We start from the raw sequence: 26,136 nt of genomic DNA on the forward strand, positions 1-26,136 counted from the left end.
TGTATCTGGATCGAGACTTAGAGTCATCCAGATTGGTGTCAAAACTTGTATCGACGTAACTCTTTACGACAAACCTTTTTGTCACCTCCATAATCGAGAAACATATCCTTATTCCACTAAGGATAATTTTGACCGCTGTCTAGTGATCTACTTCTAGATCACTATTGTACTTCCCTTGCCAAAATTAGTGTAGGGTATACAATAGATCTGGTACACAGCATGGCATACTTTATAGAACCTATGGCTGAGGCATAGGGAATGACTTTCATTCTCTTTCTATCTTCTGCCGTGGTCGGGCTTTGAGTCTTACTCAATTTCACACCTTGTAACACAGGCAAGAACTCTTTCTTTGACTGTTCCATTTTGAACTACGTCAAAATCTTGTCAAGGTATGTACTTATTGAAAAAACTTATCAAGCGTCTTGATCTATCTCTATAGATCTTGATGCTCAATATGTAAGTAGCTTCATCGAGGTCTTTTCTTTGAAAAACTCCTTTCAAACACTCCTTTATGCTTTGCAGAATAATTCTACATTATTTCCGATCAACAATATGTCATTTACATATACTTATCAGAAATGTTGTAGTGCTCCCACTCATTTTCTTGTAAATACAGGCTTCACCGCAAGTTTGTATAAAACTATATGCTTTGATCAACTTATCAAAGCGTATATTCCAACTCCGAGATGCTTGCACCAGTCCATAGATGGATCGCTGGAGCTTGCATATTTTGTTAACACCTTTAGGATCGACAAAACCTTCTAGTTGCATCGTATACAACTCTTCTTTAATAAATCCATTAAGGAATGCAGTTTTGTTTATCCATTTGCCAGATTTCATAAAATGCGGCAATTGCTAACATGATTCGAATAGACTTAAGCATAGATACGAGTGAGAAACTCTCATCGTAGTCAACACCTTGAACTTGTCGAAAACCTTTTGCGACAATTCTAGCTTTGTAGATAGTAACACTACTATCAGCGTCCGTCTTCCTCTTGAAGATCCATTTATTTTCTATGGCTTGCTGATCATCGGGCAAATCCATCAAAGTCCATACTTTGTTCTCATACATGGATCATATCTCAGATTTCATGGCCTCAAACCATTTTGCGGAATCTGGGCTCATCATCTCTTCCTCATAGTTCGCAAGTTCGTCATGGTCTAGTAACATGACTTCCAGAACAGGATTACCGTACCACTCTGGTGTGGATCTCACTCTGGTTTACCTACGAGATTCGGTAGTAACTTGATCTGAAATTTCATGATCATCATCATTAGCTTCCTCACTAATTGGTGTAGGTGTCACAGAAACCGGTTTCTGTGATGTACTACTTTCCAATAAGGGAGGAGGTACAGTTACCTCATCAAGTTCTACTTTCCTCCCACTCACTTCTTTTGAGAGAAACTCCTTCTCTAGAAAGGATCCATTCTTAGCAACGAATGTCTTGCCTTCGGATCTGTGATAGAAGGTGTACCCAACAGTCTCCTTTGGGTATCCTATGAAGACACATTTCTCCGATTTGGATTAGAGCTTATCAGGTTGAAACTTTTTCACATAAGCATTGCAACCTCAAACTTTAAGAAACGACAGCTTAGGTTTCTTGCCAAACCATAGTTCATACGGTGTCGTCTCAACGGATTTAGATGGTGCCCTATTTAACATGAATGTAGCTGTCTGTAATGCATAACCCCAAAACGATAGCGCTAAATCTGTAAGAGACATCATAGATCGCACCATATCAAGTAAAGTACGATTACGACGTTTGGACACACCATTACACTGTGGTGTTCCAGGTGGCGTGAGTAGTGAAACTATTTCACATTGTTTTAACTGAAGGCCAAACTCGTAACTCAAATACTCTTCTCTACGATCAGATCGTAGAAACTTTATTTTCTTGTTACGATGATTTTTCACTTCACTCTGAAATTCTTTGAACTTTTCAAATGTTTCAGACTTATGTTTCATCAAGTAGATATACTCATATCTGCTCAAATCATCTGTGAAGACCAGAAAATAATGATACCTGTCGCGAGCCTCAATATTCATCGGACCACATACATCAGTATGTATGATTTCCAACAAATCTGTTGCTCGCTCCATTGTTCCAAAGAACAGAGTCTTAGTCATCTTTGCCCATGAGGCATGGTTCGCAAGAATCAACTGATTCATAATCAAGTGATTCCAAAAGTCCATCAGCATGGAGTTTCTTCATGCGCTTTACACCAATATGACCTAAACGGCACTGCCACAAATAAGTTGCACTATCATTATTAACTTTGCATCTTTTGGTTTCAATATTATGATTATGTGTATCACTACGATCGAGATCCAACGAACTATTTTCATTGGGTGTGTAACCATATAAGGTTTTATTCATGTAAACAGAACAACAATTTATTCTCTTACTTAAATGAATAATAGTATTACAATAAACATGATCAAATCATATTCATGCTCAACGCAAACACCAAATAACACTTATTTAGGTTCAACACTAATCCCGAAATTATAGGGAGTGTGTGATGATGATCATATCAATCTTGGAACCACTTCCAACACACATCGTCACTTCACCCTTAACTAGTCTCTGTTTATTCTGCAACTCCCGTTTTGAGTTACTAATCTTAGCAACTGAACTAGTATCAAATACTGAGGGGTTGCTATAAACACTAGTAAAGTACACATCAATAACATGTATATCAAATATACTTTTGTTCACTTTGCCATCCTTCTTATCCGCCAAATACTTGGGTCAGTTCCGCTTCCAGTGACCAGTCCCTTTGCAGTAGAAGCACTTAGTCTTAGGCTTAGGACCAGACTTGGGCTTCTTCACTTGAGCAGCAACTTTCTTGCCGTTCTTCTTGAAGTTCCCCTTCTTCCCTTTGCCCTTTCATTGAAACTAGTGGTCTTTTCTACCATCAACACTTGATGCTCTTTCTTGATTTCTACCTTCATCGATTTCATCATCATGAAAAGCTCGGGAGTCGTTTTCGTCATCCCTTGCATACTATAGTTCATCACGAAGTTCTACTAACTTGGTGATGGTGACTAGAGAATTCTGTCAATCACTATCTTATCTGGAAGATTAACTCCCACTTGATTCAAGTGATTGTAGTACCCAGACAATCTGAGCACATGCTCACTAGTTGAGCGATTCTCCTCCATCTTTTGGCTATAGAACTTGTTGGAGACTTCATATCTCTCAACTCGGGTATTTGCTTGAAATATTAACTTCAACTCCTGGAACATCTCATATGGTCCATGACGTTCAAAACGTCTTTGAAGTCCCGATTCTAAGCCGTTAAGCATGGTGCACTAAACTATCAAGTAGTCATCATATTGAGCTAGCCAAACGTTCATAATGTCTGTATCTGCTCCTGCAATAGGTCTGTCACCTAGCGGTGCATCAAGGACATAATTCTTCTGTGCAGCAATGAGGATAAACCTCAGATCACGGATCCAATCCGCATCATTGCTACTAACATCTTTCAACACAATTTTCTCTAGGAACATATCAAAATAAACACAGGGAAGCAACAACGCAAGATATTGATCTACAACATGATTTGCAAAATACTAACAGGACTAAGTTCATGATAAATTTAAGTTCAATTAATCATATTACTTAAGAACTCCCACTTAGATAGACATCCCTCTAATCCTCTAAGTGATCACGTGATCCAAATCAACTAAACCATGTCCGATCATCACGTGAGATGGAGTAGTTTCATTGGTGAACATCACTATGTTGATCATATATACTATATGATTCACGCTCGACCTTTCGGTCTCCGTGTTCCGAGGCCATATCTGCATATGCTAGGCTCGTCAAGTTTAACCTGAGTATTCTGCGTGTGCAAAAACTGGCTTGCACCCGTTGTAGATGGACGTAGAGATTATCACACCCGATCATCACGTGGTGTCTGGGCACGACGAACTTTGGCAACGGTGCATACTCAGGGAGAACACTTTTATCTTGAAATTTAGTGAGAGATCATCTTATAATGCTACCGTCAGTCAAAGCAAGATAAGATGCATAAAAGATAAACATCACATGCAATCAATATAAGTGATATGATATGGCCATCATCATCTTGCGCTTGTGATCTCCATCTCCGAAGCACCGTCATGATCACCATCGTCACCGGCGCGACACCTTGATCTCCATCGTAGCATCGTTGTCGTCTCGCCAATCTTATGCTTCCACGACTATGCTACCGCTTAGTGATAAAGTAAAGCATTACAGCGCGATTGCATTGCATACAATAAAGCGACAACCATATGGCTCCTGCCAGTTGCCGATAACTCGGTTACAAAATATGATCATCTCATACAATAAAATTTAGCATCATGTCTTGACCATATCACATCACAACATGCCCTGCAAAAACAAGTTAGACGTCCTCTACTTTGTTGTTGCAAGTTTTACGTGGCTGCTACGGGCTTAAGCAAGAACCAATCTTACCTACGCATCAAAACCACAACGATAGTTTGTCAATTTGGTGCTGTTTTAACCTTCGCAAGGACCGGGCGTAGCCACACTCGGTTCAACTAAAGTTGGAGAAACTGACACCCACCAGCCACCTGTGTGCAAAGCACGGCGGTAGAACCAGTCTCGCGTAAGCGTACGCATAATGTCGGTCCGGGCCGCTTCATCCAACAATACCGCCGAACCAAAGTATGACATGCTGGTAAGCAGTATGACTTATATCGCCCACAACTCACTTGTGTTCTACTCGTGCATATAACATCAAACCATAAAACCTAGGCTCTGATACCACTGTTGGGGAACGTAGTAATTTCAAAAAAATTCCTACGCACACGCAAGATCATGGTGATGCATAGCAACGAGAGGGGAGAGTGTTTTCTACGTACCCTCGTACACCGAAGCGGAAGCGTTGACGCAACATAGAGGAAGTAGTCGTACGTCTTCCCGGTCCAACCGATCCAAGCACCGTTACTCCGGCACCTCCGAGTTCTTGGCACACGTTCAGCTCGATGACGCTCCCCGGGATCCGATCCAGCAAAGCTTCGGGGAGGAGTTCCGTCAACACGACGGCGTGGTGACGATCTTGATGTTCAACCGTCACAGGGCTTCGCCTAAGCACCGCTACAATATGACCGAGGTGTAATATCGTGGAGGGGGGCACCGCACACGGCTAAGGAACGATCACGAAGATCAACTTGTGTGTCTATGGGGTGCCCCCTGCCCCCGTATATAAAGGAGTGGAGGAGGGGAGGGCCGGCCCTCTCTATGGCGCGCCCTAGGGGAGTCCTACTCCCACCGGGAGTAGGATTCCCCCTTTCCTAGTCCAACTAGGAGTCCTTCCATGTAGTAGGAGTAGGAGACAAGGAAGGGGAAGGGAGAAGGGAAGGAAGGAGGGGGCGCATACCCTCCCCTTAGTCCAATTCGGACTAGGCCTTGGGGGGGGGCCTGCCCTAGGCAGCCCCTCTCTCTTTCCCGCATGGCCCAATAAGGCCCAATACTTCTCCCGGCGAATTCCCGTAACTCTCCGGTACTCCAAAAAATACCCGAATCACTCGGAACCTTTCCGAAGTCCGAATATAGTCGTCCAATATATCAATCTTTACATCTCGACCATTTTGAGACTCCTCGTCATGTCCCCGATCTCATCCGGGACTCCGAACTCCTTCGGTACATCAAAACTCATAAACTCATAATATAACTGTCATCGAAACCTTAAGCGTGCGGACCCTACGGTTCGAGAACAATGTAGACATGACCGAGACACGTCTCCATTCAATAACCAATAGCGGAACCTGGATGCTCATATTGGTTCCTAAATATTCTATGAAGATCTTAATCGGTCAGACCGCATAACAACATACGTTGTTCCTTTTGTCATCGGTATGTTACTTGCCCGAGATTCGATCGTCAGTATCCAATACCTAGTTCAATCTCGTCACCGGCAAGTCTCTTTACTCGTTCCGTAATACATCATCCCGCAACTAACTCATTAGTTGCAATGCTTGCAAGGATTAAGTGATGTGCATTACCGAGAGGGCCCAGAGATACCTCTCCGACATTCGGAGTGACAAATCCTAATCTTGAAATACGCCAACCCAACAAGTACCTTTGGAGACACCTGTAGAGCACCTTTATAATCACCCAGTTACGTTGTGACGTTTGGTAGCACACAAAGTGTTCCTCCGATAAACGGGAGTTGCATAATCTCATAGTCATAGGAACATGTATAAGTCATGAAGAAAGCAATAGCAACAAACTAAACGATCAGGTGCTAAGGTAACAGAATGGGTCAAGTCAATCAGATCATTCATCTAATGATGTGATCCCATTAATCAAATAACAACTCTTTGTCTATGGTTAGGAAACATAACCATCTTTGATTTAATGAGCTAGTCAAGTAGAGGCATACTAGTGACACTCTGTTTGTCTATGTATTCACACATGTATTATGTTTCCAGTTAATTGAATTCTAGCATGAATAATAAACATTTATCATGATATAAGGAAATAAATAATAACTTTATTATTGCCTCTAGGGCATATTTCCTTCAGAAACTACCTCTATGCCTGATACTACTGTGCCACTTAGTGATTTTCTTGATGAACAAATTGCTAGGGCTAGAGAGATTGAAAATATTGAATCTGATGATACTGATGAAAGTGATGATGATGAATCACTTGTTATTCCTAAGGGTTATGTTTTTGATCAAGAAGCTTCTTTCGCTATTTTAGCTTGCAAAAATAGAAATGAACTCAAAAGGTTATTAGCTAAATGGAGTAAGCAATCTCTAAATGCTAGAATGAAACCTGACCCTGCTTTTGCTACTTCACCTATCTGTGTTACCGATAAGGATTATGAATTCTCTGTTGATCCTGATATAATTACTTTGGTTGAATCTGATCCTTTTCATGGTTATGAATCTGAAACTGTTGTGGCACATCATATTAAATTGAATGATATAGCCACTCTGTTCACTAAAGATGAGAGAACTCGTTACTTTTACATCCTTAAAATATTTCCGTTCTCATTAAAGGGTGATACTAAGATATGGTTTAACTCTCTTGATCCTGGTTGTGTGCGTAGTCCCCAGGATATGATTTATTACTTCTCTGCTAAATATTTCCCTGCTCATAAGAACAAGCTGCTTTAAGGGATATATATATATATATATAATTTTGTGCAAATTGAAGAAGAGAGTCTCCCACAAGCTTGGGGGAGGGTTCTCCAATTACTTAATGCTTTGCCTGGTCATCCTCTTAAGAAAAATGAAATACTTGATATCTTCTATAATGGACTAACCGATGCCTCCAGAGATTACCTGGATAGTTGTGCTGGTTCTGTTTTCAGGGAAAGAACACCAGATGAAGCTGAAATGTTATTGAACAATATGTTGACAAATGAAAATAATTGGACACCTCCGGAGCCTATTCCTAAACCAACTCCGAAGAAGAGGGGTATTCTATTTCTCAGTCCCGAAGATATGCAAGAGGCAAAGAAATCTATGAAAGAAAAAGGTATTAAAGCTAAAGATGTTAAGAATTTACCTCCTATTGAAGAAATACATGGTCTTAATTTACCGCATGTTGAAGAAACATATGATCTTAATCCATCACCTATTGAAGAAACTCATGGTCTCAATAACCCAACAGAGGTAGTAAAGGTAAATTCTCTCTATAGATATGATAAAGCTGAAATCCCATTTACTAAGTTTTCTAGCCCATGCTTAGATGAGTTTGATAAATTTATGGCTAAGCAAGAAGACTTTAATGCTTATTTTGGTAGACAATTGAAATACAATTCAACTATGCTTGAACACTTGGGTGATTATATGGCTAATGTTAAAGGTGAACTTAAACTTATTAGTAAACATGCTTCTATGGTTACCACTCAAGTAGAACAAGTACTTAAAGCTCAAAATGACTTGCTCAATGAATTGAATAATAAGAATAATGATAATGTTGTTAGAGTGGCTACTAGAACTGGTAGAATGACTCAAGAACCTTTGTATCTTGAAGGCCATCCTAAGAGAATTGAGCAAGATTCTCAGAGAAATAATATAGATGCACCTAGTCCTTCTAAAAGGAAGAAAAAGAAAAATGATAGGACTTTGCATGCTTCTAGTGAACCTGTTATTGAACCACCTGAGAATCCAAATGATATTTCTATTTCTGATGCTGAAACACAATATGGTAATGAACCTGAAACTAGTGGTAATGTTAATGATAATGTTCATAATGATGCTCAACCTAGTAATGATAACGATGTAGAAATTGAACCTATTGTTGATCTTGATAACCCACAATCAAAGAATCAACGTTATGATAAGAAAGACTTTGTTGCTAGGAAACATGGTAAAGAAAGAGAGCCTTGGGTTCAGAAACCCATGCCTTTTCCTCCCAAATCATCCAAGAAAAAGGATGATGAGGATTTTGAGCGCTTTGCTGAAATGATTAGACCTATCTTTTTGTGTATGCGATTAACAGATATGCTCAAAACCAATCCTTATGCTAAGTACATGAAAGATATTGTTACAAATAAAAGAAAGATACCGGAAGCTGAAATTTCCACCATGCTTGCTAATTATACTTTTAAAGATGGAATACCAAAGAAACTAGGAGATCCCGATGTACCCACTATACCATGCTCTATTAAAAGAAACTATGTTAAAACTGCTTTATGTGATCTTGGAGCCGGTGTTAGTGTTATGTCTCTCTCTTTATATTGTAGACTTGATTTGAATAAGTTGACACCTACTGAAATATCTTTGCAAATGGATGATAAATCAACTGCTATACCTGTCGGTATTTGTGAGGATGTGCCTGTTGTAGTTGCAAACGTTACTATTTTAACGGACTTTGTTATTCTTGATATTCCCGAGGATGATAGTATGTCTATTATTCTTGGAAGACCCTTTTTGAATACTGCAGGGGCTGTTATTGATTGCACTAAAGGCAATGTCACTTTTCATGTTAATGGTAATGAGCATACGGTACACTTTCCGAGGAAACAACCTCAAGTTCATAGTATCAACTCTATTGGAAAAATTCCATCGATTATATTTGGAGGTTTTGAATTTCCTCTTCCTACTATCAAGAAGAAATATGATATTCTTATTATTGGGGATGTACATATCCCCGTTGAGGTAACATAGTGTTATTCGAAATTTCTCTGGTTCCATGTTATTCAGAATGAGTTCGTTAACAAGACTTGATCAACCTTGTTAGTGGATTCCTTTTGATGATCATGAGATGGATGAAACTAGAAGGCACAACCTTCTGTACCTCACTTTTACTTTCTGTTATTTATATTAAATAAAATAAAAATAAATATTTTTCTGTCTGTTATCTGATTATCCGTGCAATATAAAAAGGGAAAACTTTGTTTTTGCCACTCTAGCTTTTGCCTACTTTGCTTATGCCACTCTAGATTTTGACATATCACTTTTGGCACTCATAGTTTTTGACAATACATCAAAAATGCCATTCAGTGGCAAAAGCAATAACTTTTCATTTCACTTTTGCCACTCTAGATTTTGACAATGTATCGCAATTGCCACTCTAAAATTATTGTTTTTGCCATGGAATGGTAATTGTGATGTATTGTCAAAAACTATGAGTGGCAAAAGTGAAATGTCAAATTCTAGAGTGGCATAAGCAAAGTGGTCAAAAGCTAGAGTGGCAAAAACAAAGTTTTCCCATATAAAAATACATCGAAAATAAAAGTTCTCCAAATGCCCTGAAATTTAAATATGATTTTTTCTAGGATATTTTAGAATATTTGGCACTGAGAACACAGCAGGGGGGTCAACCACCTTCCCACGAGGGTGGAGGGCGCGCCCTACCCCCCTAGGCGCGCCCCCCTGCCTCATGGGCTCATGGTGGCCCTACTCCACTTATTCCTGCACCCACACACTTCATCTTCCTCCCACAAACACGAATATCCAGCTCAAGCACGAGTTCTAGCTCACTTTGCTGCCATTTTCGATCTCCTTGCTCAAAGCACCTCTCACAAAACTGCTTGGGGGGATTGTTCCTTGGTATGTGACTCCTCCATTGGTCCAATTAGTTTTTGTTCTAGTGCTTTATTCATTGCAAATTTTTGCTGCTTAGGTGACCCTGTTCTTGAGCTTGCATGTCAAATTTATATGGTCAAAAGTAGTTTTGATGCATGATATAGGCTCTAGGCACTTGTAGGAGTAGTTGCTATCAATATTATTGAGTTTGGTTTACTTTTATTTTGAAGTTACTAAAAAATTTCAGAATTTTTTAGAGGAAGAAATATGCTTAGGAAAATGTTCCAAGGTGGTTCTTCAAGGAATCAAGGACCCAGGCTTGCAATGCGTGATGCTGATGACGAGCCACCAAGAGACGCTCCAGTGCGTCCTTGTGAATGGCCTTCTGAGAACTTTATGGATCGAGCAGGAATTAAGGAAGAATTCAACGCATATTTGCGTAACGCTGATCTTGTGAGCTTCGAGGAAGAGAAGTGCAGCCAGTATCACAACCTCACCAGTACCTATGTGAGGAGGTTTGAATTTTCAACTTCACATAATTCTCCAACTGTCCTGTTTGATCTTTATGATAAATCTTACACTATGGACTTAGAGGATTTTACCACTGCATGCAAACTTCCACAATGGGGTAGTATAAGGGATCCTCGCAAATCTGAATTTAGAGATTTTCTTGCTAGCATAACTGTGGGAGAATCTAGAGATATTACACAAGCTACCATAGGGGGCATTCACTTTCCTGCTATACATTACTTTGCTCTCTTCATAGGTAGATGCATCAATGGTAAAGATGAGGCATGTCACATGTGTGTCCCCGATCTCAGTATTCTTAGGAGTGCTGTGTTAGGAGACCAATCTTATAATTTGGGAGCCATTGTTGCACGTAGGTTGCACCTTAATAGATTTAATGGAGATTTCTTTGGAGGAATTTATGCAACACGCATAGCTAATTTTCTTGGTGTAGCCATACGCGAAGATGATATTGAATTACCTACTGCTTATCTAGATTTTAATGCTATGGTTCACCACCAGTTTGTCGAGAGGAACGAATCACCCCTCCAGTATCGACTAATCTTTGACAGACGCCATGATGTCCGTATTACTCTCCCTGCTCCTGCCTTCTTTGATTATCAGGCAAGAGGAAGATATACTATTACCAGAGAGGAGGCAGATGAGTACGAGAGGAGAGAGGAGGCCGCTCGTCGCCACGTTGTAGCTCAGCAGGCGATAGCCACTGCATCTCAGTACGACCCCAACTACTATTATGGATATCCGCCAGGGCAGCTGTGGCCATAGACCAACTTAGGCCAAAAGCCTAAGCTTGGGGGAGTACGTATTTCCCACCGACATTACATTTATGCTCACACACTCATTGCTAGATGTCGGTGCTCATACTTTTTCATTGTATCATCCATGCTAGTTTATTTCCTTTTTTATGCTTTCTTTGTGTGTGTTTAATAAACCTTAAGAAAAACCAAAAAAATAGTTGTAGCCTTTAATCAGTTTAATTTCCATGCTTGTAGTAGTAATTAAAAAGAAAACCCAAAAATATTTCATGTTCTTCTTTTGCTTGTTGGGAGCTTTCCCGTGTAAATAGTTTTATTTCTTTTCTTTGGGGGTCGATAGGAGAAGACCATAATTAAATTGTTGAAGTGGCTCTTATATGCATTGTTGTTGATCTGACAAAAGAGCCCATATTGCCTTGTCTTCTCCTGTTTATTGAATGCTTGCAGATTCCAGCTTAGTCCAATGCACGTGCACTATTATTATTATTCACACTATTCGATCGTGCATGTGAAAGGCAATTATGATGATATATGATGAACTAGCTGAGATGAGAAAAGCTGGTATGAACTCAACCTCTTTTGTTTTTGTAAATATGATTAGTTCATCGTTACTGATTCAGCCTATTATGAATAAACATGTTTGCAATGACAACTAGAGATCATAGTTTCTTGTGCCATGCTTGATTAGCTATGAGTTATAATGGTTTACCTTGCGTGCCAACATGCTATTGAGATGGTTATGATGTGGTATGATAGGGTGGTATCCTCCTCTGAATGATTTAAGTGACTTGACTTGGCGCATGTTCACGCATGTAGTTGAAACAAAATCAACATAGCCTTCACGATATTTATGTTCATGGTGGATTATATCCTACTCATGCTTGCATTCGGTGTTGACTAATTTTAATGCATGTTCATGACTGTTGTCGCTCTCTAGCTGGTCGCTTCCCAGTCTTTTGCTAGCCTTCACCTGTACTAAGCGGGAATACTGCTTGTGCATCCAATCCCTTAAACCCCAAAGTTATTCCACATGAGTCCACTATACCTACCTATATATGGTATCTACCTGCCGTTCCAAGTAAATTTGTATGTGCCAAACTCTAAACCTTCAAATAAATATCCTGTTTTGTATGCTCGAATAGCTCATGTATCAACTAGGGCTGTCTGTATCTTCCATGTTAGGCGGGCTATTCTCAAGAGGACTAGACTCCGCTCCTCACTCACGAGATAAATGGATGGTCACCGGGATGCCCAGTCCCATGCTTTATGCAAACTAAATCAAAATAATTGCAAACAAAACTCCCCCTGGGACTCTTGTTAGTTGGAGGCACTCGTTGTTTCGAGCAAGCCATGGATAGATGCTTGTTGGTGGAAGGGGGAGTATAAACTTTACCATTCTGTTTGGGAACCACCTATAATGTGTGTAGCATGGAAGATATCGCCATCTCTTGGTTGTTATGTTGATAATGAAAGTATACCGCTCAAAATATTATTCACCTCTGTTTTAAAACCGAGCTCTGACACCTCTACAAATCCCTGCTTCCCTCTGTGAAGGGTCTATCTATTTACTTTTATGCAGAGTCATCATCCTCTTATTAAAAAGCACCAGTTGGAGAGCACCGCTGTCATTTGCATTCATTATTGTTAGTTTACATTGAGTATGACTTGGCTGGATCTCTTTTACCATGAATTACAATGTCTAGTCAGTCCTTGGTCTTTAAAGGTGCTCTGCATTTATGTTTTGCGGTCTCAGAAAGGGCTAGTGAGATACCATCTTGTCATATTATATTATGATTGTTTTGAGAAAGTGTTGTCATTCGAGATTTATTATTATGGCTCGCTAGTTGATTATGCTATTGATATGAGTAAACTTGAGACCTATGCGTTATTGTGAATGTGGTTAGTTATAATCTTTGCTGAAAACTTGAATGCTGGCTTTACATATTTACAACAACAAGAGCAAATAGAGTTTGTAAAAGTTTTTCTTTATCACTTTCAGTTTGTCAACTGAATTGCTTAAGGACAAGCAAAGGTTTAAGCTTGGGGGAGTTGATACGTCTCCAACATATTTACTTTTCCAAACACCTTTGCCCTTGTTTTGGACTCTAACTTGCATGATTTGAATGGAAGTAACCCGGACTGACGCTGTTTTCAGCAGAATTACCATGGTGTTATTTATGTGCAGGAACAAACATTCTCGGAATGACCTGAAACTTCACGGAGCCACTTTTTAGAAAATATGAAAAATACCTACAAAAGATGAAGGCCAGGGGGCCCACCACCTCTCCACGAGGGTGGGGCGCGCGCCTGCCCTCCTAGGGCGCGCCCCCCTACCTCATGGGCCCCCTGTTGCCTCTCCAACTCCAACTCCATATATTGAGTTTTGGGGAGAAAAAAATCAAGGAGAAGAAATCATTGCGTTTTACGGTACGGGGCCGCCGCCAAGCCCTAAAACCTCTCGGGAGGGCTGATCTGGAGTCCGTTTGGGGCTCTGGAGAGGGGAATCCGTCGCCATCGTCATCATCAACCAACCTCCATCACCAATTTCATGATGTTCACCGCCGTGCATGAGTAATTCCATCGTAGGCTTGCTGGACGGTGATGGGTTGGATGGGATCTATCATGTAATCGAGTTAGTTTTGTTAGGGTTTGATCCCTAGTGTCCACTATGTTCTGAGATTGATGTTGCTATAACTTTGCTATGCTTAATGCTTGTCACTAGGGCCCGAATGCCATGATTTCAGATCTGAACCTATTATGTTTTCATCAATATATGAGTGTTCTTGATCCTATCTTGCAAGTCTATAGTCACCTATTATGTGTTATGATCCGTTAACCCCGAAGTGACAATAATCGGGATACTTACCGGTGATGACCGTAGTTTGAGGAGTTCATGTATTCACTATGTGTTAATGCTTTGTTCCGGTTCTCTATTAAAAGGAGGCCTTAATATCCCTTAGTTTCCTTAAGGACCCCGCTGCCACGGGAGGGTAGGACAAAAGATGTCATGCAAGTTCTTTTCCATAAGCACGTATGACTATGTTCGGAATACATGCCTACATTATATCAATGAACTGGAGCTAGTTCTGTGTCACCCTAGGTTATGACTGTTACATCATGAACCGCATCCGGCATAATTCTCCATCGTTGATCCATTGCCTATGAGCTTTCCATATATTGTTCTTCGCTTATTTACTTTCCCGTTGCTATTGCTATCATCAGTACAAAATACCAAAAACATTACTTTTACTATTGTTACCTTTTGCTACCGTTATCACTACTATCATATTACTTTGCTACTAAACACTTTGCTGCAGATATTAAGTTTCCAGGTGTGGTTGAATTGACAACTCAACTGCTAATACTTGAGAGTATTCTTTGGCTCCCCTTGTGTCGAATCAATAAATTTGGGTTGAATACTTTACCCTCGAAAACTGTTGTGATCCCCTATACTTGTGGGTTATCAGATCTCCTACTGGATTGATACCTTGGTTCTCAAAAACTGAGGGAAATACTTACGCTACTTTGCTGCATCACCCTTTCCTCTTAAGGGAAAACCAACGCAGTGCTCAAGAGGTAGCTTGCCTCTACTTGACTAGCTCGTTAATCAAAGATGGTTAAGTTTCCTAGCCATGGACAAGAGTTGTCATTTGATGAACGGGATCACATCATTAGAGAATGATGTGATTGACTTGACCCATCTGTTAGCTTAGCACGATGATCGTTTAGTTTGTTGCTATTGCTTTCTTCATAACTTATACATGTTCCTATGACTATGAGATTATGCAACTCCCGAATACCGAAGGAACACTTAGTGTGCTATCAAACGTCACAACGTAACTGGGTGACTATAAATATTCTCTAAAGGTGTCTCCGATGGTGTTTGTTGAGTTGGCATAGATCAAGATTAGGATTTGTCACTCCGTGTATCGGAGAGGTATCTCTGGGCCCTCTCGGTAATGCACATCACTATAAGCCTTGCAAGCAATGTGACTAATGAGTTAGTTACGGGATGTTGCATTACGGAACGAGTAAAGAGACTTGCCGGTAATGAGATTGAACTAGCTATTGAGATACCGACGATCGACTCTCGGGCAAGTAACATACCGATGACAAAGGGAACAATGTATGTTGTTATGCAGTTTGACCGATAAAGATCTTCGTAGAATATGTAGGAACCAATATGAGCATCCAGGTTCCGCTATTGGTTATTGATCGGAAGAGAGTCTCGGTCATGTCTACATAGTTCTCGAACCCGTAGGGTCCGCACGCTTAACATTCGGTGACGATCGGTATTATGAGTTTATGTCTTTTGATGTACCGAAGATAGTTCGGAGTCCCAGATGTTATCACGGACATGACGAGGAGTTTCGAAATGGTCGAGACATAAAGATTGATATATTGGACGGCTATGTTTGGACACCGGAAGTGTTCTGAGAGGTTTCGGATAAAACCGGAGTGTCGGAGGGTTACCGGACCCCCTCCCCCCGGGAAGTTATTGGGCCCTTATTGGGCTTTAGGGGAGAGAGAGGGCAGCAGCCAGGAGGTGGCGCCCCCCCCCCAAGAGAGTCCGAATTGGACTAGGGGAGGGGGCGCGGCCCCTCTCCCTCCCCCTCTCCTTCCTTCCCCTTCCTAGTAGGACTAGGAAAGGAGGAATCCTACTCCTACTAGGAGGAGGATTCCTCCCCCCCTTGGTGCGCCCTCTAGGTCTGGCTGGCCTCCTCCTCCCCTCCTTTATATACGGGGGAGGGGGCACCCCATATACACACAGGTTGATTGTTTAGCCGTATGCGGTGGCCCCCTCCATAAATTTCCACCTCGGGCATATCGTTGTAGTGCTTAGGCGAAGCCCTGCGTCGGTAACTTCATCATCACCGTCATCACGCCGTCGTGCTAATGAAGCTCTCCCTCGACACTCAGCTGGATCTAGAGTTCGTGGTACGTCACCGAGCTGAACGTATGCAGATCACGGAGGTGTCGTACCTTCGGTGCTAGAATCGTGAAAACATACGACTACATCAACCACGTTGTCATAATGCTTCCGCTTACGATCTTGCATGTGCGTAGGAATTTTTTTAAAATTACTGCATGCTACCTCTTGAGCACTGCGTTGGTTTTCCCTTGAAGAGGAAAGGGTGATGCAACAAAGTAGCGTAAGTATTTCCCTCAGTTTTTGAGAACCAAGGTATCAATCTAGTAGGAGGCCACACGCAAGTCCCTCCTACCTACACAAACAAATAAGAACCTCGCAACCAACGCGATAAAGGGGTTGTCAATCTCTTCACGGTCACTTACGAGAGTGAGATCTGATAGAGATAATAATGATAAGACAAATATTTTTGGTATTTTTATGATATAGATTGAAAGTAAAGATTGCAAAGTAAAAATAGATTGGAAACTTATATGATGGAGAATAGACACGCGGGGCATAGGTTTCACTAGTATTACGGTGGGTGAACGAATTACTGCCGAGCAATTGATAGAAAAGTGAATAATTATGAGAATATCTAGGCATGATCATGTATATAGGCATCACGTCCATGACAAGTAGACCGACTCCTGCTTGCATATACTACTATTACTCCACACATCGACCGCTATCCAGCATGCATCTAGAGTATTAAGTTCATAAGAATAAAGTAACGCCTTAGGTAAGATGACATGATGTAGAGGGATAAACTCAAGCAATATGATATAAACCCCATCTTTTTATCCTCGGTAGCAACAATACAATACGTGTCGTTTCCCTTTCTGTCACTGGGATCGAGCACCGCAAGATTGAACCCAAAGCTAAGCACTTCTCCCATTGCAAGAAAGATCCATCTAGTAGGCCAAACCAAACTGATAATTCGAAGAGACTTGCAAAGATAACCAATCATGCATAAAAGATTTCAGAGAAGAATCAAATATTATTCATAGATAGACTTGATCATAAACCCACAATTCATCGGATCTCGCAAACAAGCCGCAAAAAAGAGTTATATCGAATAGATCTCCAAGAAGATCGAGGAGAACTTTGTATTGAGATTCAAAGAGATAGAAGAAGCCATCTAGCTACTAACTATGGACCCAAAGGTCTGAAGTAAACTAATCACACATCACCGGAAGGGCCATGGAGTTGATGTAGATGCCCTCCATGATCAATGCCCCCTCCGGCGGAGCTCCGAAAAAGACCCCGAGATGGGATCTCTTGGGTATAGAAGGTTGCGACGGTGGAAATTGGGTTTCATCGTGCTCCTGGATGTTTTTGGGGTATGTGAACATATATAGGAGGAAGAAGTAGGTCGGTTGAGCCACGAGGGGGAGGGCGCGCCTAGGGGGTAGGCACGCCCCCTGCCTCGTGGACTCCTCGTTCGTTTCTTGACGTCCACTCCATTTTTTCTGGCCATTTTTTCTGGATGCGCCGGCAGCGTGTGCGGGCGCATCTCGGCCGCATCTTGTTTGGCTGCATGCAAACTTTTGACAAAGCAACAAAGAGTAGCTCCATGCCAGCAGCTATAGTTCATGCCAGCGGCCGTTGTTCATGCTGGCAACACAGCCAACGGCCGGCAAACATATGTCAACCTACAAAATGATCAAACCCCCAAGTTTCATGCCGGCAACAAAGCCAGCAGCACGCACACTAGCCAGCCTTCAAAATAAACAAGTTTTTCGTGACGTAAACACGTGCGTGTCCACCCCTGTGTGTGTGATGTAGCTAATTTCGTCTTTTCAGTTACGAGGCCAGCCAAAAATCTTGTGCTCGATTGATCGGTCGGTCGGTCTCAGCTAGAATCACGCCAGCCTATTGGCACATGATGCACCAATCGTCGAGCAATCGTTCAACAGAGTGCGCCAAGATCGACTTCCCATTGGCCGGGAGGCCAGAACCTTTATCTGTATGCTCTTATTAGTCGTCTCCTGACGACACTGATCTTGTTGTTGCACATGGGATGTACACGAAACGAATAGTTCTTTTACTGCTAGTGTCATCTCATCTCACATGAAGAATGTATCTTGGAGTTAGCGTTAGCTTTACTGCTCCTAAGAATTCTGATTGGGTTGCATCAATGGTGCTAAAAAGAAAACAGACACAACACCGAGTGTTGGCGGTTGGCGAGGGTTTGATCGTGGTGAAGCAAGCGTTGCCGAAGGTGGCGTTCTAGGCTACTGGGGTTCCTGGGGAGTTTCTAGTTTAACGGGGTTCAGAGCATCTTCAGCCGTTGGCACCTTCAAGAACATCATCGAACCAAAAAAGTTGGTGTCTTGGGGGTAATCCGGCGAAATAAGGCAAAATAAAGAGGACATCTTCCCAGTCACACCCCATCCCAAGCAAAAGTTTGTGAGGAGAATGATTAAGTGGGCCAAGAAAAAGACATGCGGTGAGACACGATTCGCCGAAACTTCCGCCGGCGCCCCCAAGAAACCCCAGCGCGCCGGGTTTCGCCTAGATTTGCCGGCGCTATTTTGACGTCCTGGGAGCGTTGGGGGCGTGGCTGGGCCTTTTTCGGCGAAAAGTGCCGTCCGAACCTAAAAAGATGTCCTGGGGACGTCCTGGAGAGGCTAGTGGAGATGCTGGACGATGTCGGTCGACGTGATGCCCCAAGCCCCACCCCCTCGCCCGTTCCTCTTACAAGGTTTGTGCAGCAAGGGATGGTGCATGTCTTTTGTAACATGTGCTCTCGCTCTCTGTGGGTGGGTTCCTGCTTTGTGGCAACAATCTCGTCATTTGCCCTGCTAGGGCAGTCGTGGAGGGTGCACGGTTTCAGTCTCGATACCCGTTGGTGTGCAGGCAAAGGGAGTGTGGTTCGTCGTGTACATCAAATTTGGGTCGGACGTTGTCACCGATGAGATCCATGTGGGAGGTATATGGGAGTGGAAAAAAAATTATATGAGGCCTTGAGATCATCTGCGGCGACTACGGCAGCTTCTTGTTATGACATGTTCTCAACCTAGAGATCTGTTTTGGTCTTGGAGTTGGGCGATCGGAACGAGTATGGAGTGAAAACGGATGGAACTTAATGAAGCTACCTTTTTTGTATTTTATTTATCATGCAAAAGTGGAAACGAACACATAATTCCGGGAAACATATATGAAAGCCACTAAAATTATGCATGGTGAATAAAGTATGGATACAACCCAAATATGGAGTGAAGGCTCATCAAAACAAAAAATTTATTGTGAACCAGCCAATGGTTGAATGGTTAGGAGGGAATGATACCCTCAGCCCACCAGAGATCAAACCTCGGGTTTGACGTTTGGTGTCTCACTAATGTGAATTATTCTTTCGGTGAAAGGCGATGTACTCCTCAATAGTGAGGTGTTGATGGTGACTTCATAAATTTTCAAGCTTCGCAACTTCGACCCAGTCTTTAGTTGAGTGTGTGTTGTCATGTGAGTGTGTGCACATGCATTGTAATCGGTGTTTCTCAAAAAAACTAAATTGAAAAGATCTCGTGAACCATAAATAAAGCACGACAATAAATAACACTCAAATACTAATATGACTACAAGTACTATGATATACTCCCTCTGTAAACATATATAAAAGCATTTAGATCACTAAAATAATGATCTAAACGCTCTTATATTTCTTTACGGAGGGAGTATCATGGGTTTACATTAGGGTATACAATTGTGCATATGTTTCTAATTTTAGTAGCATAATAGGTTATATATTGTTTTTTTTGGATGAGGAGGTGTTGGGGATCGTTGCAAAAATTAAAAAATTTCTATGCATCACCAAGATCAATCTATGGAGTAACTAGCAACGAGAGGGGAGTGCATCTTCATACCCTTGAAGATCGCGAGTCGGAAGCGTTGCAAGAACGCGGTTGGAGGAGTCGTACACTTAGCGATTCAGATCGCCGCCGAATCCGATCTGAGCACCGAACAACGGTGCCTCCACGTTCAACACACGTGCAGCCCGGTGACGTCTCCCGCGCCTTGATCCAGCAAGGAGGAGGGAGAGGTTGAGGAAGAAGGCTCCAATAGCAGCACGACGGCGTGGTGGTGATGGAGTGGCAGTTCTCCAGCAGGGCTTCGCCAAGCTCACGCGGAGGAGGAGAGGTGTTGGGGAGGGGAGGGGCTGCGCCTTGGATGTGGTGCTGCAGCCCTCCCCTCGCCCCTCTATTTATAGGGAGAAGGGGGAAGGGCGCCGGCCCCTCTAGATGAGATCTAGAGGGGGGCGGCGGCCAAGGGGGAGGGGGCTTGCCCCCAAGCAAGGGGGACGCCCCCCTTTAGGGTTCCCCCCAAACCCTAGGCGCATGGGCCCTAGGGGGATGGCGCCCGGCCCACTAGGGGCTGGTTCCCTTCCACCTACAGCCCATAAGGCCCTTCGGGGCAGGTGGACCCTCCCGGTGGACCCCCGGAACCCCTCCGGTGGTCCCGGTACAATACCGGTATACCCCCGAATATTTCCGATGACCGTATGATGACTTCCCATATATAAATCTTCACCTCCGGACTATTCTGGAACTCCTCGTGACGTCCGGGATCTCATCCGGGACTCCGAACAACATTCGGTAATCACATACAAATCTTCCTAATAACCCTAGCGTCATCGAACCTTAAGTGTGTAGAGCCTACGGGTTCGGGAACCATGCAGACTTGACCGAGACAACTCTCCGGCCAATAACCAACAGCGGGATCTGGATACCCATGTTGGCTCCCACATGTTCCACGATGATCTCATTGGATGAACCACGATGTCGAGGATTCAAGAAATCCCGTATACAATTCCCTTTGTCAATCGGTACGTTACTTGCCCGAGATTCGATCGTCGGTATCCCAATACCTCATTCAATCTCGTTACCGGCAAGTCACTTTACTCGTTGCGTAACACATCATCCCGTGACCAACCCTTAGTCACATTGAGCTCATTACGATGATGTCTTACCGAGTGGGCCCAGAGATACCTCTCCGTCATATGGAGTGACAAATCCCAGTCTCGATTTGTGCCAACCCAATAGACACTTTCAAAGATACCCGTAGTGCACCTTTATAGTCACCCAGTTACGTTGTGACGTTTGGCACACCCAAAGTATTCCTACAGTATCCCGGAGTTGCACAATCTCATGGTCTAAGGAAAAGATACTTGACATTAGAAAAGCTTTAGCAGACGAACTACACGATCTTGCGCTATGCTTAGGATTGGGTCTTGTCCATCACATCATTCTCCTAATGATGTGATCCCGTTATCAATGACATCCAATGTCCATGGTCAGGAAACCGTAACCATCTATTGATCAACGAGCTAGTCAACTAGAGGCTCACTAGGGACATGTTGTGGTCTATGTATTCACACATGTATTACGATTTCCGGATAACACAATTATAGCATGAACAGTAGACAATTATCATGAACAAGGAAATATAATAATAACCATTTTATTATTGCCTCTAGGGCATATTTCCAATAGTCTCCCACTTGCACTAGAGTCAATAATCTAGTTACATTGTGATGAATCGAACACCCATAGAGTTCTGGTGTTGATCATGTTTTGCTCGAGGAAGAGGTTTAGTCAACGGATCTGCGACATTCAGGTCCGTATGCACTTTACAAATATCTATGTCTCCATTTTGAACATTTTCACGAATGGAGTTGAAGTGACGCTTGATATGCCTGGTCTTCCTGTGAAACCTAGGCTCCTTGGCAAGGGCAATAGCTCCAGTGTTGTCACAGAAGAGAGTCATCGGGCCCGACGCTTTGGGAATAACTCCTAGGTCGGTAATGAACTCCTTCATCCAGATTGCTTCTTGTGCTGCCTTCGAGGCTGCCATGTACTCCGCTTCACATGTAGATCCCACCACGACGCTTTGCTTGCAACTACACCAGCTGACTGCCCCACCATTCAAAATATACACGTATCCAGTTTGTGACTTAGAGTCATCCAGATCTGTGTCGAAGCTAGCATCGACGTAACCCTTTACGACGAGCTTTTCGTCACCTCCCTAAACGAGAAACATATCCTTAGTCCTTTTCAGGTACTTCAGGATATTCTTGACCGCTGTCTAGTGTTCCATGCCGGGATTACTTTGGTACCTTCCTACCAAACTCACGGCAAGGTTTACATCAGGTCTGGTACACAACATGGCATACATAATAGACCCTATGGCCGAGGCATAGGGACGACACTCATCTTTTCTCTATCTTCTGCCGTGGTCGGGCATTGAGCCATGCTCAATCTCATACCTTGCAATACAGGCAAGAACCCCTTCTTGGACTGATCCATATTGAACTTCTTCAATATCTTGTCAAGGTACGTACTTTGTGAAAGACCAATGAGGCGTCTCGATCTATCTCTATAGATCTTGATGCCTAATATATAAGCAGCTTCTCCAAGGTCCTTAATTAAAAAACACTTGTTCAAGTAGGCCTTTATGCTTTCCAAGAATTCTATATCATTTCCCATCAATAGTATGTCATCCACATATAATATGAGAAATGCTACAAAGCTCTCACTCACTTTCTTGTAAACACAGGCTTCTCCATAAGTCCGCGTAAACCCAAACGCTTTGATCATCTCATCAAATCGAATGTTCCAACTCTAAGAGGCTTGCACCAGCCCATAGATTGAGCGTTGGAGCTTGCACACCTTGTCAGCATTCTTAGGATCGACAAAACCTTCCGCCTGCATCATATACAATTCTTCCTTAAGGAAACCATTAAGGAATGCCGTTTTGACGTCCATTTGCCATATCTCATAATCATAGAATGCGGCAATTGCTAACATGATTCGGACGGACTTCAGCTTCGCTACGGGTGAGAAAGTCTCATCGTAGTCAACCCCTTGAACTTGTCGATAATCCTTAGTGTTGAGGATATAACCACTGAGGGTAAACCGCCCAGGAGGGGCCGGTTCACCTTCAGTTATACTGAAGCTCAAGGAAACCCAGAAGATGGCGCTTTACGTATGAAGCTTAGAGGCCCAGAGCCCGCAGGCGGTTTAGGGCCCATGATAGTAAACCGCCATGATTGTATAAACTTGCATTGTAAGATAAGAAAGAAGAGGCTGAGGCGGACACTTGTATGAGCCAGCCTCGGGACTCTGTAGACCGGCCGGGATCCTCCTGAATATATAAAGGGGTGACCCGGCGGCGGTTCAGGGATAGGAAAAACAACAACTCAAAGCCAGACAAAGTGGATTCGCTCCCTAGTCTTCGAAACCTCAGCAATACCAATCACAACTAGACGTAGGCTTTTACCTTCCTCGAAGGGGCCGAACTAGTATAAACTCTCGTGTCCCTTTGTCCGGTTTAACCCCTTCAAGCTAACCCATAGTGATGGCTCCATGACTAAGTCCTTCCATGAGGACATCTGCCGTGACAATTCCACGACAGTTGGCGCCCACCGTGGGGCTATCGCACGATGGTTTCGAGTTCTTGAAGGGCAACTTCGATGGACTGAGGGGATACGCTATGGGCCGGATGACGAAGAGTCGCCACGACAAGCTCTACATCGACAACGCAGGATGGGGTCCCGAGGCTAATTCAATCGAATACGGGTACCGGGTCCCCTTTGGTGGGATTCATGTCTTCATCGGCAAGATCGGCGAACCGGCCCCTGAGCCGGACACCTGCACCAACATCATTGAGACGGCTCGGCGTGCAAGTTCTTCACCGGTTCAGCCTGAGGCCAGGCATGTTTTCGTGGGTATCGTCCACGGTTTGGGTTATGCGGAGGAACCGATCTCCAATGGAGAAACCGTAATCCGTAGTGATGACGAGTCTTCCGGAGAAACGGAATCACTTTACCAGTTGTACGACAGCCAGATTGAGGGAGGATCCGAGGGCAACAGTATTCCGGATTCCCCCGGTCTGCCAAATCGGGCCGCTGTCTTCATGGCCGGCACACGACCGGTGCCTCATTCATCTACCGCCGCAGCGGTACTCTCCGGTTCAACAACGGCCACGCCAGCTGGTGCAGGAAGCTCGGCGCCGCCTCCGGCCCAAGTCTTGTCTAATTTGTTCGACGCTCTAGCGGCACTGATGTCCGCGGAGGTAGACGCAGCAGCCAGGGATCAGCACGATGCGGAGATTCTAAAGGTGAAAGATCAGATAGCCCAGGCTAAAGCAGACCTAGCAGCAGAGAACGCCAGGATGGCCACAGAGCGGGCCGAGTTGGAAGCACAGGCTTACCGGATCAGACTAGATCAGAATGCTTCAGAAGAGGTCATGAGAAGAAGGTACCGATCACGTCTCCCATCGGTTTATGAGCCTCAAAATCTTTTCAACTCGCCAGGTGCAGGAGCTGGTAACCAACCCGCGCCAAACCGAGCGGGGGCACTGGAAGCAAGGGCGCCGGTTCAGCCACGCGCAACAAACCTGCCTCGCCAGAACAACGTTGTATCATCAACGCTGCCCGGGCATTATTCCAACCCATTGGATAATATTGTGGCTGCCGCTTCACGCCTGGCGGCTCTCCCAACCGACGGCGAATCACCAGTAGCAGTGGAAGCGCGTCGGGCCAGGGATCTCCTTCAGACAGCACTGAATCAACAGCAAGCGTATTCACACAGTCGTGAGAGGATTCATTCCACTCGCTGTCCAAGCCGGAGTTATAGCAGACACGTGGAGGACGAACCGGCCGTATCCAGTAGCGCACGCCACCGAAATTCGCCACGGGGGAACAACCCGGCCGGGGGAAGTGCTAATGCGCAAGATGTTGTGGACCACGGCCGCGCACGACGGGGGGCCGAGTTGACAGCTCGACACGAAGCACGGCATCATACTCCGGTTCACCCCACTGCCTCCGTGGAGCCAGGGGTAATGATCAGTTCCCTAGGGGTACCATGTTTAACTCCCGCATTGCGTAATGTGCGATTGCCCAAGGATTTCAAGGGACCTCGTAAGGTACCAAATTACACCGCCGATTTGCAGCCAGAGGCGTGGGTGGAGAGCTATGAGATGGCAATGGAGATGTTAGATGTGGATGAGGCGGTTTGTGCTAAATATTTCACCATGATGTTGGAAGGAACAGCTCGCACATGGTTGAAGAGCTTGCCAACCAACTCTATCGACTCATGGGCCGAATTAAAGCGTCGGTTTATCCAGAACTTCAAGGATATGTGCAAGCAGCCGATGTCAATTGTGGATCTGGCCGCTTGTGTCCAAGAGGAAGGGGAGTCCACGACCCATTGGGTTAAACGAGTCTCGACGATTTTGCATTTGTCAGATCGTATTAATGCAGATACCGCGGTATTAACGTTGGAGGGCAATTGCCGTTTCAAGCCGTTGAAATAGAAGTTGGGAAGGCTCAAACGTCATTGCAACGACATGTCAACACTCATGGCCACTTTAGTTAAGTATGCCGATTCAGATAATACCAAGGATCCGGATTCAGAGGAGGACAAACCGGAGAAGGGAAAGAAGAACGGCGGTGCAAAAGGGAAGCACCACAACCAAGGGGGGCATGGGAATAACAGTAAGCGTAAAGCGGATAATTCAGATTTGGTGGCTAACACAAATATGCAGCGTCGCAAAGGTAAACCGCCCCAGCGCGGCATGAATCTGGAGCGTTTGTTAAACCAGCCCTGCCCGAAGCATGGAACCAAGGAGGCCCCTGCCACACATGTTTGGAAATATTGTCACATAATGAGGGAGTTCAAAAATTCTGACTTATACCGGTATGATCAGGATCCACCGGGCGGTTCAGGCCTAGGTTTCCATGGGGGCGGCGGTTCAAGCTCTGGATTTCAGAACAACCAGGGCCATCAGAACAACCATGGTAATAACCAGCAGAATAACCAAGGGAATCAGCAACAGTCAGGTTACCAGAGTCACCCCAAGCAGTTGAACAGCGGACAGTATCATGTGTTCACTACCAGCTTGTGCAAGCGGGATCAGAAACTTCACAAGAGGGCAGTCAA

This window comes from Triticum urartu, chromosome 2A (assembly GCF_056163025.1).
Source record: "Triticum urartu cultivar PI428250 chromosome 2A, HENAU_Tu73, whole genome shotgun sequence".
NCBI classification, from domain to species: Eukaryota; Viridiplantae; Streptophyta; class Magnoliopsida; order Poales; family Poaceae; genus Triticum; species Triticum urartu.